Raw genomic sequence first — 15,492 nt, forward strand, 5'->3', positions numbered from 1 at the left:
TAAATGTAAGATGCATGTATAAAATTAGTGAATTAATGAATATAAGGTAACTAATTAAAATAAGCATATAATTAAGCTCATGAAATGTACTATTGATTATAAAAGTCTTTGTCCTCAGAGGCATCTTTGGTGGGTCTAATTAGAAGCAGCCACAGCTTGCGGGGGAAGAGCATGACTTTCCCAACAGGGCCCGCTTCCTCTGCCCCAGAACAGGCTTTTGCCCCAGGAAAGGGTCCGAGTCGCAGACCAGGAGCTTGGATGAAGCTGTTCAACCGCCTGATGCTATTAGGAAAAAAGGGAGGCAATTTATTCAACAGTATGCGATTACTTAACACTAGTCCCACATGGTGGACACTGTGCAGCTTTCTGAGTGAGGCTTCAGTGAACGCTTTTCCACTTTGTGTTGGGTTTGCTTTACTCACTGATACCCAAGTTTTGAATGGTTATGAAAAGCTTCAGCCCACCTCCCTTCTATCTCCCTTCTTCCCAAAAGGCAGACTAGGCGAAATTCACCTTCCACTAGAGAAGATTATAAGGGATGGGGTGTCGGGGCAGCAGGGGGTAAAATTCCAGGTAATTTAGTGTGTGGAGCTGGAACAGGCATACCAAGAAATCGTTGAAGATATGGGGTTAAGTAGTCACGTAACTCGATGAATTTTCAAAAATCAGGCATTAAAACTGTAACTGTTTTGACAACTGAATATAGTTCTAACACAGAGAAAAGAAAATAGTCTGGCATCTTATTAACCAATTCAGTTATTAATACATTCAATACTCTGGAGGAAGCATTACTGATTTAAAACTTTGTCATATTCAGAACAAACTCAGTTGCATGAAGGAGAATCTTTGCAAGCACACTGTCTTACCCCAGGATGGATATTAGGATGTGATGGTTTTGAATGGTTCAGATGGTAAAGAATCTGCCTGCAATGCAGAAGACCCGGGTTCGATCCCTGGCTCGGAAAGATCCCCTTGAGAAGAAGGAGATCTCTACTAGAGAAGATCTACTGGAGAAGGCAACCCGCTCCAGGACTCTGCCTGGAGAATCCCATGGACAGAGGAGCCTGGCGGGTACAGTCCACGGGGTCTCACAGAGTCGGACACGACTGAGAGACTAACGCTTCCACCTTCCTTCCCCTGGATGGACGTTAGGACGCGGTGGCTTTGTATCCCAGCTGCATGGGGCCCCGGAGAGGGTGATCACTTCAGAGGCCCTCCTGTGCCCACAGACACTCTCAGCCTGCCCCTTCCTCTCTCGGGCCTGGTGACCTCAGGGAGAGCCTCTCTGTGGAGCTTGCTGTTCCCCGGGCCTCCTCCTGGTTTGAGGCCCAGGCCCCGCCTGACCCTGGATTCAAACTTCACAGGAGGTGTCAGCTCCCTCCACCTCCAAAGGACCTGCCAAGGGAGAGACGGCTTGTGGGCTCCCACACTGAGCACTTCCTGCCCGCTTCCTTTCCAGGCCCCCTTCCTCCTCCATCCCAAAGGACAGGGACTTTCCTTTTATTGGAGTGGTGTGCGCTAAGTCACTCAGTCATGTCTGACTCCTAACTCTTTGCGACCGTGTGGACTGTTGCCCGCCAGGCCCCTCTGTCCATGGGATTCTTCAGCAAGAATCCTGGAGTGTGTTGCCATTTCCTCCTCCAGGTGACTTCTCGACCCCAGGGATGGACCGTGTCTTCTGCATTGGCAGGGGATTCTTTACCACTGAGCCCCTGGGAAGCCCTTATTGGAGGTGGGTGGGGCCTAAGGGAGCTAGGCCTGCCCTGTGAGTCCTCTTTTCACATCTTTTCTGCCTTACTCCTTTCAACACCCTTGTGTGCTAATTCTGGTGGCTGGGGCTGGTGGGAGGGCCTGAGAGCGCACAGGAAAGATGCATATGAGGGTGGGTGGCTGTTGTCGTAATTTAGCTGCTAAGTTGTGTCCAACTCTTTTGAGACCCCACTAGGACCATAGCCTGCCAGGCTCCTCTGTCCTGGGATTTCCCAGGCAAGAATACTGGAGTGGGTTGCCATGCCCTCCTCCAGGGGATCTTCTCAACCCAGGGACATCCTGCTTTGGCAGGCGGGTTCTTTACCACTGAGCCGCCTGGGAAGCATGAAGGTGGGAGCCCCAAGCAGTAACATCTCACAAAGCGCCCTCTATGCTCACATAGAGCAGAGATTCCGAAGGGGCCTGTGTAGCAGGGGCTGGGTAGGGTGACGCGGGTCTCAGGGGAGCACTAGAGCTAGGCCGGACAGAGAGGCGAGCCCGGGAAGAAGTGGGCAGAGGTTTGCACCATCAGCGGTGGCAGATAGTGGAATTGAGGGGAATTTTAAGGGATGTGTCTGGTATGGAGGTGCAGGAACTCACAGTGGACAGAACTTATCCTATGTTTCTGGGCCATTTGTATCACGGCTCTTAAGGTTTCTTTCTTCATTTTTTCCCCATTCATTTATTTTAAACGTGTTGTGGTTGGAAACAGATTGCTTATTATTTCTTGGGCATGAAGGCGTATTTTCCTTTAACCCTGAGTAATTGCCTAGATATTTGAAAAGGCAATAAATTAAATGCATTAGTAGCTTATAAAATTATTCTCTCTCTCACACACACACCACACGTGTGCACACACCCCCTGGAAGTCCGAGCAGGTCACGCTGACGGAAGGTCTCTTCAAAACGTGCTGTCCAACCGCCGCGGCGATGATGTCACTCATTGGCAGTGAGCTCTCGGGCGCCATCATTGAGTCTGACAGGAAGTTAGAAAAACGAGTCCCCAGGGAAACACGCTGTCTGCTTCTAGTTCCTGATGTAAATGTGTCTCTGGAAATGAATACCGACGTGCGTTATGCCTTATCACCACGTAGAGAAGAACCCCTGAGGCAGAGCGGATGTCCTGACGGCTCTGCACTCAGCTCGCCTTCCTCGAAGGTGCAGTGTGGGGTCTTCACTCCTCGGGGCTGGGGACCTGAGATGTTACCATTTAAAAAATCTATCCCCTAACTCCTTCCCTGCCCTTATTCAAAGTGTGAGTTCATTGTGTTGAGCCAAGATTCAATAAAGGCAGGGCTTGCCCCACGCCCTGATGAAACGTGCTTTTTGAATGTGTAACAGAAATGCATTCATCCCTAGAAACTGGAATCGGACCATTCTCTTGCAGGGGCTTGTTGGGGCAATCCTTTATTGGAGCAAACCTCCCTGGGAACTGTGCCCGGTCCCGGGCAAAAGAACCTGCTCGGTCACATTTGCATCCAAAAGCTGAATATCCTGTCTCATCGGGAAATGAATGAGCTGTCCTAGACTCTTTATGGGAGCCTAAGACGGGGTGGTTTGCCTGGGGTAAGACAGACGAAGGAAGACTTGGAGAAAGAGAGAAGTAGATCCTCATAGGTTTAGAATTATTAAGAAAAAATTGACTTTGGAAAGGGAAAATTCTGAATTATAGAATACTTGAAACATAATTTAATGTTTTGAAATATTTTATATATATATATATATATAAACTAAAATGCCTATGGTTATTAGTCAACCAAATGAAGATATGAACTTTTTTTAGTCCTGTATGATATATTAATATGTCACAAATTAAAAAAAATATTTGAACTTTTCAGTTCAGTCACTCAGTCGTGTCCGACTCTTTGTGACCCCATGAATTGCAGCACACCAGGCCTCCCTGTCCATCACCAACTCCCAGAGTTCACTCAGACTCACGTCCATCAAGTCAGTGATGCCATCCAGCCATCTCATCCTCTGTCATCCCCTTCTCCTCCTGCCCCCAATCCCTCCCAGCATCAGTCTTTTCCAGTGAGTCAACTCTTCTCATGAGGTGGCCAAAGTACTGGAGTTTCAGCTTTAGCATCATTCCTTCTAAAGAAATCCCAGGGCTGATCTCCTTCAGAATGAACTAGTTGGATCTCCTTGCAGTCCAAGGGACTCTCAAGAGTCTCTCCAACACCACAGTTCAAAAGCATCAATTCTTCGGCGCTCAGCCTTCTTCACAGTCCAACTCTCACATCCATACTTGACCACAGGAAAAACCATAGCCTTGACTAGACGAACCTTTGTTGGCAAAGTAATGTCTCTGCTTTGGAATATGCTATCTAGGTTGGTCATAACTTTCCTTCCAAGGAGTAAGTGTCTTTTAAGTTCATGGCTGCAGTCACCATCTGCAGTGAGTTTGGAGCCCCCAAAATAAAGTCTGACACTGTTTCCACTGTTTCCCCATCTATTTGGCATGAAGTGATGGGACCGGATGCCGTGATCTTCGTTTTCTGAATGCTGAGCGTTAAGCCAATGCAAATCACAATACAATACACACATGAGGGTAACTCTCAGAGGAGTGAAGTCAAAATTAATGGAGCTGTTGTCTCATCACTAACATTAAAGTGACTATTGCTGAATAATTAAAATGACAACTTCTCGAAGTTCTTGGAAAAGACATTTGAAGGGGTGTTCCCCTTTCCAATGAAACAATTTGAATGCAAAGATCTGTAAGAACATACATTATTGGGAACAGACTCTGGTACCAAGAGTGCCGACTCGTATGGTAAGCGTAATTTTAGTGTTTAAGGAAACTACCGAACTATCCTCCAGAGAGGCTGTGCCATTTCACTTTCCTGCGAGCAGTGTCTGAGACCTGCTTTTCCCATCCTCATCAGCATTTGGAGTTGTCACTATTTTTCTTACGGTTGTTCTAATGTGCGCAGTTCCACTAAATTTTTAATGATGAAACAAAAGCATTATCCTACTGAAAATACAGTTGTCCACAAGACTGAATGTCAAGTATGGGGAAACTTGACAAACTCAGGAAAAACTATGCATAAGAGTGAAATGGGCTTCCCTGGTGACTCAGTGAAAAGAATCAATGCAGGAGACACAAAAGTAATGTGTACACACACACATACACACACACGTACATGCTATGTACACACACATACATGTACATGCATGTGCATTCATGTGGGTAACTTGGTGACTATATTCTTTTTGAATAAACATATTACTTCTGTGTCTTTTCTCTTCTTGAGCTGGAGAGGTGGACGTTCAAAAGAGGAGTGGGAAGGTGGGGATCTCAACACATGAGGAGCCACGTCCCCTCCCCCTGAGTCGGCACCATCTCCTGCCTGGTCTCACACGTGGAAATGTGACAGGTAAATTGGGCTTGGAAGGTCTTCCTCCTGAATAGAGATTTTGGATCAGCTATCACTCAGTTGGTCTTTTCTGTCTGAATGATAGAAGTGGTGAAAGTCTAGATGAGTGATCCCCAAACCTCAGAACACTTGAGAAAATATAACAAAATTCATCTTTTTAGGAGTGAGGCTCAGAGAGCTGTTTTTTATTCAACCAGATTTGGGAAACTCTGGTTCCATCCCAATCTTTATGGTCTTGGATTTCAGACATTCTAATTAACTGGGGAAGTTGTTAAAGATGGAGATTTGGGGACTCCTCTCAAAATTCTGACTCAGTAGGCATAGGGTGGGGCCCCACCCTAGAAACCTCATTTTACAGTCAAACCTGGTGATTCTGTTAACACTGGCTTCTAGTTCACAATCTGAGATGTAATTCTGGGAACTTTTAAAACGTAGACATCAGGGCCCCACCCCCAGACCAATTACATCAGATTTTCAGGGAGTATAACTAGGAAACTGACTTTGTTAAATGGTAATTCTAACATGTAGCTTGAATGAGGAGGATACTATTCAAGGATGTCTGTAACAAGGGATGTCTATGGTGAGGTTGGCATTTGATTGTGTACTTGGAGAGATTCTCCAACACCACAGTCCCAAAGCATCAATTCTTTGGCACTCAGTTTTTTTATAATCCAACTATCACATCCATACATGACTACTGGAAAAACCACAGCTTTGACTAGATGGACCTTTGTCAGCAAAGTAATGTCTGCTTTTTAACGTGTTGTCTAGGTTGGTCATAGCTTTTCTTCCAAGGAGCAAGTGCCTTTTAATTTCATGGCTACAGTGATTTTGGAGCCAAAAAAATAAAGTTTCTCACTGTTTCTATCGTTTCTTCGTCTATTTACTATGAAGTGATGGGACCGATGCCATGATCTTCGTTTTTTGAATGTTGAGTTTTAAGCCAGCTTTTTTACTTTCCTCTTTCACTTTCATCAAGAGGCTCTTTAGTTCCTCTTCACTTTCTGCCATAAGTGTGATGTCATCTTCATATCCGAGGTTATTGCTATTTCTCCTGGCATCTTGATTTCAGCTTTCACTTCATGGAGCCAGCAGTTCTCATGATGTACTTTGCATATAAATTAAATAATCAGGGTGACAATATACAGCCTTGACATACTCCTCTCCCAATTTGGAACCAGTCCGTTGTTCTATGTCCAGTTCTAACTGTTGCTTCCTGACCTGCATACAGATTTCTCAGGAGGCAGTAAGGTGGTCTGGTATTCCCATCTCTTTCAGAATTTTCCGCAGCTTGTTGTGATCCACACAGTCAAGGGATCTTGACTTTAGCCTAGTCAATGAAGCAGAAGTAGATGTTTTTCTGGAATATTCTTGCGTTTTCTATGATCCGGCGGATGTTGGCAATTTGATCTCTGGTTCCTCTGCCTTTTCTAAATCCAGCTTGAACATCTGGAAGTTCTCGGTTCACATACTCAGTTCTCAGTTCAAGGTTCAGAAATGCTGTATAATTAATGCAAGATCATACATCTCACGAGTTTTGGAACCAGCACTGGATTCTGAGCTCAAAGATCTCTTGTAATACATCTTACTGTCTCCTTCCATTGAGAGGTGCTGTGGAAAAATGAAAACAAGTTTGTTTAATTCATTTTGGAATTAAAATGAACTGATGACCCCAATTCTTTATATAAGGTATGTTGTTCAGTCGCTTAGTTATGTCCAACTCTTTGTGAACCCATGGACTGCAGCCAGGGCTTCCCCGTCCTTCACCAACTCCCAGAGTTTGCTCAAGTTGTCCATTGAGTCGGTGATGTCATCCAACCATCTCATTCTCTGTCATCTCCTTCTCCTCTTACCTTCAATCTTTCCCAGCATCAGGGTCTTTTCCAATGAGTCAGCTCTTTGCATCAGCCGTGTCCAACTCTTTGTGACCGCATGGACTATAGCCCGCCAGGCTCCTCCGTCCATGGGACTCTCCAGGCAAGAATACTGGAGTGCTTTGCCATTTCCTTCTCCAGGGGATCTTCCTGACCCAGGGATCTGACCCAGGTCTCCTGCATTGCAGGCAGACACTTTTCCATCTGAGCCACCAGGGAAGCCCAGAAGCACTATATAGTGTTTAAAGTATTAGAGCTTCAGCTTCAGCATCAGTCCTTCCAAATAAGATGTATAATGTATTACAAGCTTAAGTGGGTCATGTGCATGTACTGTGATGAGTGACTAACCAGTGGGACAGTTTTGTCAGCTGCTGACTTATAGGCATCTTGACCATGTGGAGTGAGGTATGGATGCCCCACAGACATACTAGTGACTTTTGCTGGAGACCCCCTTCTGAGAATGCCAGTTAGCTCATCTCAGGCAGGGGCCGTCTGGAACAGATACTGCTTGCTTTCTCTGGTCCAGAGTTGCTCTGAATCTCAGCGGAACATTAATTTGTGTATAAAAATTGAGGGAGAATACTTAATCTCTTGTCCCCTTCTTCGTGGTGTTCCACAGCTTCTCGGGCACAACCTTTGAGGGGTGTGACCACAGCTGTCATCCAGCCCTCTGCCTGGCCTGTGATGTCACTGGCTGCTGCACTCATGGGACTTGGCCTTGCTTTGGGGCAGATTCATGCTGACTCACCAAGAGCTCCCTGTAGCCTGAAGCTTTTTGGACACTGTCATTAACTGCCCCACCCATGGTTCCCTGGACTCACCTGTGAGGGGAGGGATACTATATAGTGCTTCTGGGCTTCCCTGGTGGCTCAGATGGAAAAGTGTCTGCCTGCAATGCAGGAGACCTGGGTCAGATCCCTGGGTCAGGAAGATCCCCTGGAGAAGGAAATGGCAAAGCACTCCAGTATTCTTGCCTGGAGACTCCCATGGACGGAGGAGCCTGGCGGGCTATAGTCCATGGGGTCACAGAGAATTGGACACGGCTGAGTGACTTCACTGCCTCTCTTTCAGTTAAATGTAGGACTTGTATATTTTCTGCAGTCACATATGTTTTGAACAGGTACATTTTTCTTAGCGGATCACAACACAAAAACTTTGGTTTTGAATGTAGACTTTGAGTTTGAAAGAGGGATGAGGGTTATTCCAAAAACTGGGAATGTTCCAGGTTCTAAGTTGTTCAGTCAAGCTCTGAATGATCACTAGAATTCTACTGAGTAGTGCTACTTTTGTACGATGCATAATTGCAACCCAGGTCACCCACCGATGTCTATATGCCCTGTGTGAATTTCTCTCTCTCCCTTCCCATGGTCTGAAGCGACAACTTCAACCTGCAGGTGAATGGCAGCTCCTTCTGCCCACCCGCTTCTCTGTGTGGCAGACAATTCTGACTATATATTAGTATATGTATATATACATCATATGGGCCACCCTATATACATAATATGCGCGGCGCTGGAGGGTGAGCGGCCGAGAGGAATACCCCACGTCCAAGGTCAGGAGCGGCAGCCGAGAGGAGATACCCCATGTCCAAGGTCAGGAGCAGCAGCCAAGAGGAGATACCCCACGTCCAAGGTAAGAGAAATCCCAGTAAGACAGTAGGTGCTGAGAGAGCACCAGAGGGCAGACAGACTGAAACCACAGTCATAGAAAACTAACCCATCTGATCACATGGACCACAGCCTTGTCTAACTCAGTGAAACTAAGCCATGCCGTGTAGGGACACCCAAGATGGACAGGTCGTGGTGGAGAGTTCTGACAGAATGTGGTCCTCTGGAGAAGGGAATGGCAAACCACTTCAGTATTTTTGCCTTGAGAACCCCATGAACAGTGTGAAAAGGCAAAAAGATAGGACACTGAAAGATGAACTCCCCAGGTCAGTAGGTGCCCAATATGCTACTGGAGATCAGTGGAGAAATAACTTCAGAGAGAATGAAGAGATGGAGATAGAAGCAAGATCCGATGCTGTAAAGAGCAATACTGCATAAGAACTTGGAATGTTAGGTCCACGAATCAAGGCAAACTGGAAGTGATCAAAAAGGAGATGGCAAGAGTGAATGTCAGCATTTTAGGAATCAGTGAACTAAAATGGACTGCAATGGGTGAATTTAACTTAGATGACCATTATTTCTACTACTGTGGGCAAGAACGCCTTAGAAGAAATGGAATAGCCATCATAATCAACAAAAGAGTCTGAAATGCAGTACTTGGATGCAATCTCAAAAACGACAGAATGAGCTCTGTTCGTTTCCAAAGCAAACCATTCAATATCACAGTAATCCAAGTCTATGCCCCAACCAGTAACACTGAAGAAGCTGAAGTTGAACGGTTCTATGAAGACCTACAAGACCTTTTAGAACTAACACCCAAAACAGATGTCCTTTTCATTATAGGGGACTGGAATGCAAAAGTAGGAAGTCTAGAAACACCTGGAATAACAGGCAAATTTGGCCTTGAAGTACAGAATGAAGCAGGGCAAAGGCTAATAGAGTTTTGCCATGAGAACACACTGGTAAAACACCCTCTTCCAACACACAAGAGAAGACTCTACACATGGACATCACCAGATGGCCAACACCAAAATCAGATTGATTATATTCTTTGCAGCCAAAGATGGAGAAGCTCTATTCACTCAGCAAAAACAAGACAAGCAGCTGACTGTGGCTCAGATCATGAATTCCTTATTGCCAAATTCAGACTTAAATTGAAGAAAGTAGGGAAAACCACTAGACCATTCAGTTCAGTTCAGTTCAGTTCAGTCACTCAGTTGTGACTAACACCCAACTCTCTGAGACCCCATGAACCACAGCACGCCAGGCCTCCCTGTCCATCACCAACTCCTGGAGTCCACCCAAACCCATGTCCATTGAGTCAGTGATGCCGTCCAACCATCTCATCCTCTGTTGTCCCCTTCTCCTCCTGCCCTCAATCTTTCCCAGCATCAAGGTCTTTTCAAATGAGTCAGCTCTTTGAATCAGGTGGCCAAAGTATTGGAGTTTCAGCTTCAACATCAGTCCTTCCAATGAACACTCAGGACTGATCTCCTTTAGGATGGACTGGTTGGATCTCCTTGCAGTCCAAGGGGCTCTCAAGAGTCTTCTCCAACACCACAGTTCAAAAGCATCAGTTCTTCAGTGCTCGGCTTTCTTTATGGTCCAACTCTCACATCCATACAGACCATTCAGGTATGACCTAAATCAAATCCCTTATGATTATACAGTGAAAGTGACAAATAGATTTAAGGGACTAGATCTGATAGACAGAGTGCCTGATTAACTGTGGATAGAGGTTCATGACATTGTACAGGAGGCAGGGATCAAGACCATCCTTAAGAAAAAGAAATGCAAAAAAGCAAAATGTCTGTCTGAGGAGGCCTTACAAATAGCTGTGAAAAGAAGAGAAGCGAAAAGCAAAGGAGAAAAGGAAAGATATACCCATTTGAATGCAGAGTTCCAAAGAATAGCAAGGAGAGATAAGAAAGCCTTCCTCAGGGATCAATGCAAAGAAATAGAGGAAAACAATGGAATGGGAAAGACTAGAGATCTCTTCAAGAAAATTAGAGATACCAAAGGAACATTTCATGCAAAGATGGGCTTGATAAAGGACAGAAATGGTATGGACCTAACAGAAGCAGAAGATATTAAGAAGAGGTGGAAAGAATACACAGAACTGTACAAAAAAGATCTTCACGACCCAGGTAATCATGATGGTGTGATCACTCACCTAGAGCCAGACATTCTGGAATGTGAAGTCGACTAAGTGAGCCTTAGGAAGCATCACTACAAACAAAGCAAGAGGAGGTGGTGGAATTCCAGTTGAGCTATTTCAAATCCTAAAAGATGATGCTGTGAAAGTGCTGCACTCAATATGTCAGCAAATTTGGAAAACTCAGCAGTGGCCACAGGACTGGAAAAGGTCAGTTTTCATTTCAATCCCAAAGAAAGGAAACGTCAAAGAATGTTCAAACTACTGCACAATTGCACTCATCTCACACGCTAGTAAAGTAATGCTCAAAATTCTCCAAGCCAGGCTTCAGCAATACGTGAACCATGAACTTGATGTTCAAGCTGGTTTAGAAAAGGCAGAGAAACCAGAGATCAAATTGCCAACATCCACTGGATCATCAAAAAAGCAAGAGAGTTCCAGAAACACATCTATTTCTGCTTTATTGACTATGCCAAAGCCTTTGACTGTGTGGATCACAATAAACTGTGGAAAATTCTGAAAGAGATGGGAATACCAGACCACCTGATCTGCCTCTTGAGAAATTTGTATGCAGGTCAGGAAGCAACAGTTAGAACTGGACATGGACCAACAGACTGGTTCCAAATAGGAAGAGAAGTATGTCAAGGCTGTATATTGTCACCCTGCTTATTTAACTTATATTCAGAGTACATCATGAGAAACACTGGGCTGGATGAAGCACAAGCTGGAATCAAGATTGCCGGGAAAAATATTCAATAACCTCAGATATGCAGATGACACCACCCTTATGGCAGAAAGTGAAGAGGAACTCAAAAGCCTCTTGATGAAAGTGAAAGTGGAGAGTGAAAAATTTGGCTTAAAGCTCAACATTCAGAAAACTAAGATCATGGCATCCGGTCACACCACTTCACGGGAAATAGATGGGGAAACAGTGGCAGACTTTATTTTTTTCGGCTGTAAAATCACTGCAGATGGTGATTGCAGCCATGAAATTAAAAGATGCTTACTCCTTGGAAGGAAAGTTATGACCAACCTAGACAGCATATTAAAAAACAGAGACATTACTTTGCCAACAAAGGTCCGTCTAGTCCAGGCTACGGTTTTTCCAGTGGTCATGTATGGATGTGAGAGTTGGACTATAAAGAAAGCTGAGTGCCGAAGAATTGATGCTTTTGAACTGTGGTGTTGGAGAAGACTCTTGAGAGCCCCTTGGACTGCAAGGAGATCCAACCAGTCCATGTTTAAGAGATCAGTCCTGAGTGTTCATTGGAAGGACTGATGTTGAAGCTGAAACTCCAGTACTTTGGCCACCTGATTCGAAGAGCTGACTCATTTGAAAAGACACCAGTGGTAAGGAAAGATTGAAGGCAGGAGGAGAAGGGGACGACAGAGGATGAAATGGTTGGATAGCGTCACCGACTCAATGGACATGAGTTTGGGTAAACTCCAGGAGTTGGTGATGGACAGGGAGGCCTGGTGTGCTGTGGTCCATGGGTTCACAAAGACTTGGACATGACTGAGCGACTGAACTGTAGTGAACTGAACTGAATTGATGGGCCTCCTTGGTGACTCAGTGGTAGAGACTGAGCAACTAAGCCACCACCACCATCACCATATATAATATATATAATGTTTATAAATCTATGGAATGCTTTTCTTCATCATCCTAAAGTTTTCTTTCACACTCGAACATTTTCTAATACTATGAATTACTGAACATGTTGACTACAGGTAGGATTATCCAAAGGTACGACATACCTTAGGTGAAAATCACAGCTTATACAGATAAAACTTTAAGAGGTTGACAAACGTACTCTAGATCAGAAGAGATACTGAGGATTCACGAGTAATCATGGGCCTACATCTTTCCATACATATGTTTATAATACAATTAATAGATTTATGGCATCAATTGCTCTATCATAACTGGTAAACATTTTAACTATAGCATCGTCAAGATGAGACCTAGGTTTTGTTTCCCCTATGTGTTCATCATCGTATATAATCTTTTGTCTCAGAGAATTCTAGAAAACTCTTTTATATGCGTAAAGGACTCCTGTAAGTTTGTGTTCTATCTTCATGTGACTTTTCCCGTTGTTATGACACAACCATATACAATGTTGACTGAAATCACAATCAGCAGTTATGACATGCAGGTTTTTATCTGGAATATCTGCTTGAAGGGAAGGTATTGGTTTCTCTTGTCACTTGTGCTGGTCACTCTGATGCTACTTGATCTGAAATCTTTCCTTAATTGGCAAAGTGGCCTGTCTTCAAAATTACCTCATTCTATCTAGTAGTTTCCTGGGCTTCTTGTGTCCAGAGGCTGTATATTTCTTAAACTCTTCCTCTCTCTTTCTTTTTAAAACTTTAGTAAGGAATGCTGCTGCTGCTGCTAAGTCACTTCAGTCGTGGTCTGACTCCGTGCGACCCCATAGACAGCAGCCCACCAGGCTCCCCCGTCCCTGGGATTCTCCAGGCAAGAACACTGGAGTGGGTTGCCATTTCCTTCTCCATTAGTAAGGAATACTGTGTTTCAAATGTATTCACAAGTAGAGAAAATACTATACTGAGCCTTCATTTCATCTGTAAAAATATGAGAAGGTATCTCTGATTGAGAAGAATTTTAAAAAGTTGTAACCCTGCTATAATAATCACACCTGAAGAAATTATAATGGTTTTGAAATAACATCTTTGGTATCCGACGAGTCTTCAAATCTCAATTTTCTCATATTTTCATTATTTACAATGTGTGTGAAGCATGTTTCAAATAATTGCGATTATTTGACACCTTACAAATTTCCTCATATTACAGATTCCCCTTTGACCTCTTTTTGTGCTTGCAGTTTAATTGTTGAAATGCTTGTAGAATTTCTTAGAGCCTGGATTTTGCTGGTGGAATTTCTAGGGTACAGAATTCTCCTTTATTTCTTATATTTCCTGAAATTTGTAGTTGAATTTAGATGCTTGATCATATTCAAGTTCTACTTGTTTTGGTTAGACTACTTCAAAGGTAATGCTGTAAACTTCCATCCAGAAATACACACTGCCTGATTAAATCTCTTTCGTGATGGAGTCAATCACGGACGCTCACAGCCTAGATGTATTCGTTTATTAGAGGCTATAAAACTGTGTTCTAGGCTCATAATCTCTTTATTCACTAGCTGGAATGCGTCTATAAAGAGAAAATGACCAACTATTTGGTTAACTGAGATTTGCATAGAAAAAGCAAAAATGAATGTTGAGTTCCTTCTCCTTCCATCTGTTTTCAAAGCAGTTGCTTAGGAGAGTGTATTCTTTTAGAAGCAGAAGAATGCAACTGGAGAGTGTATTTGTTCCCTGTTGAGAGTTAACCACACAGATGTGAAGTTCAGTCTCATCTTTGGTTTTCCTAAAAACATGCCAATGCAAATGGAAAATTCAGCATCTGCCAGATCACAAGCACAAAGAATAATGTGGTAATTTTCATCTTCAAAGCATTTCAGCACTAATTATTTCTCCCACCTCCCCAAGAAGTAGGTGTTATTAACTTCATTTTAAAGATAAGAAAATGAAAACTTAAAGAAGCGATGAGACCAATTTGCTCGCAGCTAAGATGGCATCACCATGAAAGATGTGAATATAATTTATGTATGCTTTAATTAAAAAATTTTATACCAAGAAAGAGAGATACATGGAGAGCCATAGGAAAGGGGAACTGAGATTACTGACTCAGTTCTGACATGATAAGTTGTGCGGTGTGTAGAGAACTGAAAACTGTCTGGGCCATGGGGATTATCAATGAAACATTTGATATTTTAGTCTGATGAATAGTAGGTGATGAGCAATAGTTGTCGGATGACTGAGAACAAATAATTTGCCACGCTTTGCTCCTATGGATATCCCTAAAGAATGACAAGAACAAAACCTTTCCACTAGATTCTGACCCTCAGTGATGTACACCTGGTGGCTGGGATATGTGAGTCTTTTTTTTCCCTCTGTCCTGTGCTCAGTCACTCAGTGGTGTTAAACTCTTTGTGACACCCTGGATTTTAGCCTGCTAGGCTCCTCTGTCCATGGAATTTTCCAGGCAAGAATCCTGGAGTGCGTTGCCATTCCCTCCTCCAGGGGATCTTCCCAACCCAGGGGTCGAACCAGAGTCTTCTGCGTTGCAGGCAGATTCTTTAGCACTGAACCACCTAGGGAGCCTCTTTTTTCCCCTCTAACTTAGAAGTATTTAGTGTGCATGATTACTTCTTGTATAAAGCAAAGATAGTATTTTCATTAGACTTGAATATGCTCTATTCATGCTGACAGATCACATGTAATTGTGAGACTCCATTAAGCAAGAGATGATGTAATTTAGTTCTCCAGAATAGTCTTCTTTATGCCGGGGTTGGTGCTTAGATTTTTCATGGTAGAGATGTTGAAGTTAAAATAATAATCCCCATACTTACGGGCTCCCCTGATGGCTCAGACAGTAAAGCGTTTGCCTGCAGTGCGGGAGACCTGGATTCGATCCCTGGGTTGGGAAGATCTCCTGGAGAAGGCAATGGCAACCCACTCCAGTACTCTTGCCTGGAAAATTCCATGGACTGAGGAGCCTGGTAGGCTACAGTCCACGGGGTCGCAAAGAGTCGGACACGACTGAGCAACTTCACTTGGAGGCGGAACACACAAAATTTGTGTTCTCCGCCCAGATGGTCTCAACAGACTATATACTTGCTTAGACCTTTGGTTAGACAGCCTCAT

The sequence above is a fragment of the Bos taurus genome, chromosome 24 (assembly GCF_002263795.3).
Source record: "Bos taurus isolate L1 Dominette 01449 registration number 42190680 breed Hereford chromosome 24, ARS-UCD2.0, whole genome shotgun sequence".
Taxonomy (NCBI): domain Eukaryota; kingdom Metazoa; phylum Chordata; class Mammalia; order Artiodactyla; family Bovidae; genus Bos; species Bos taurus.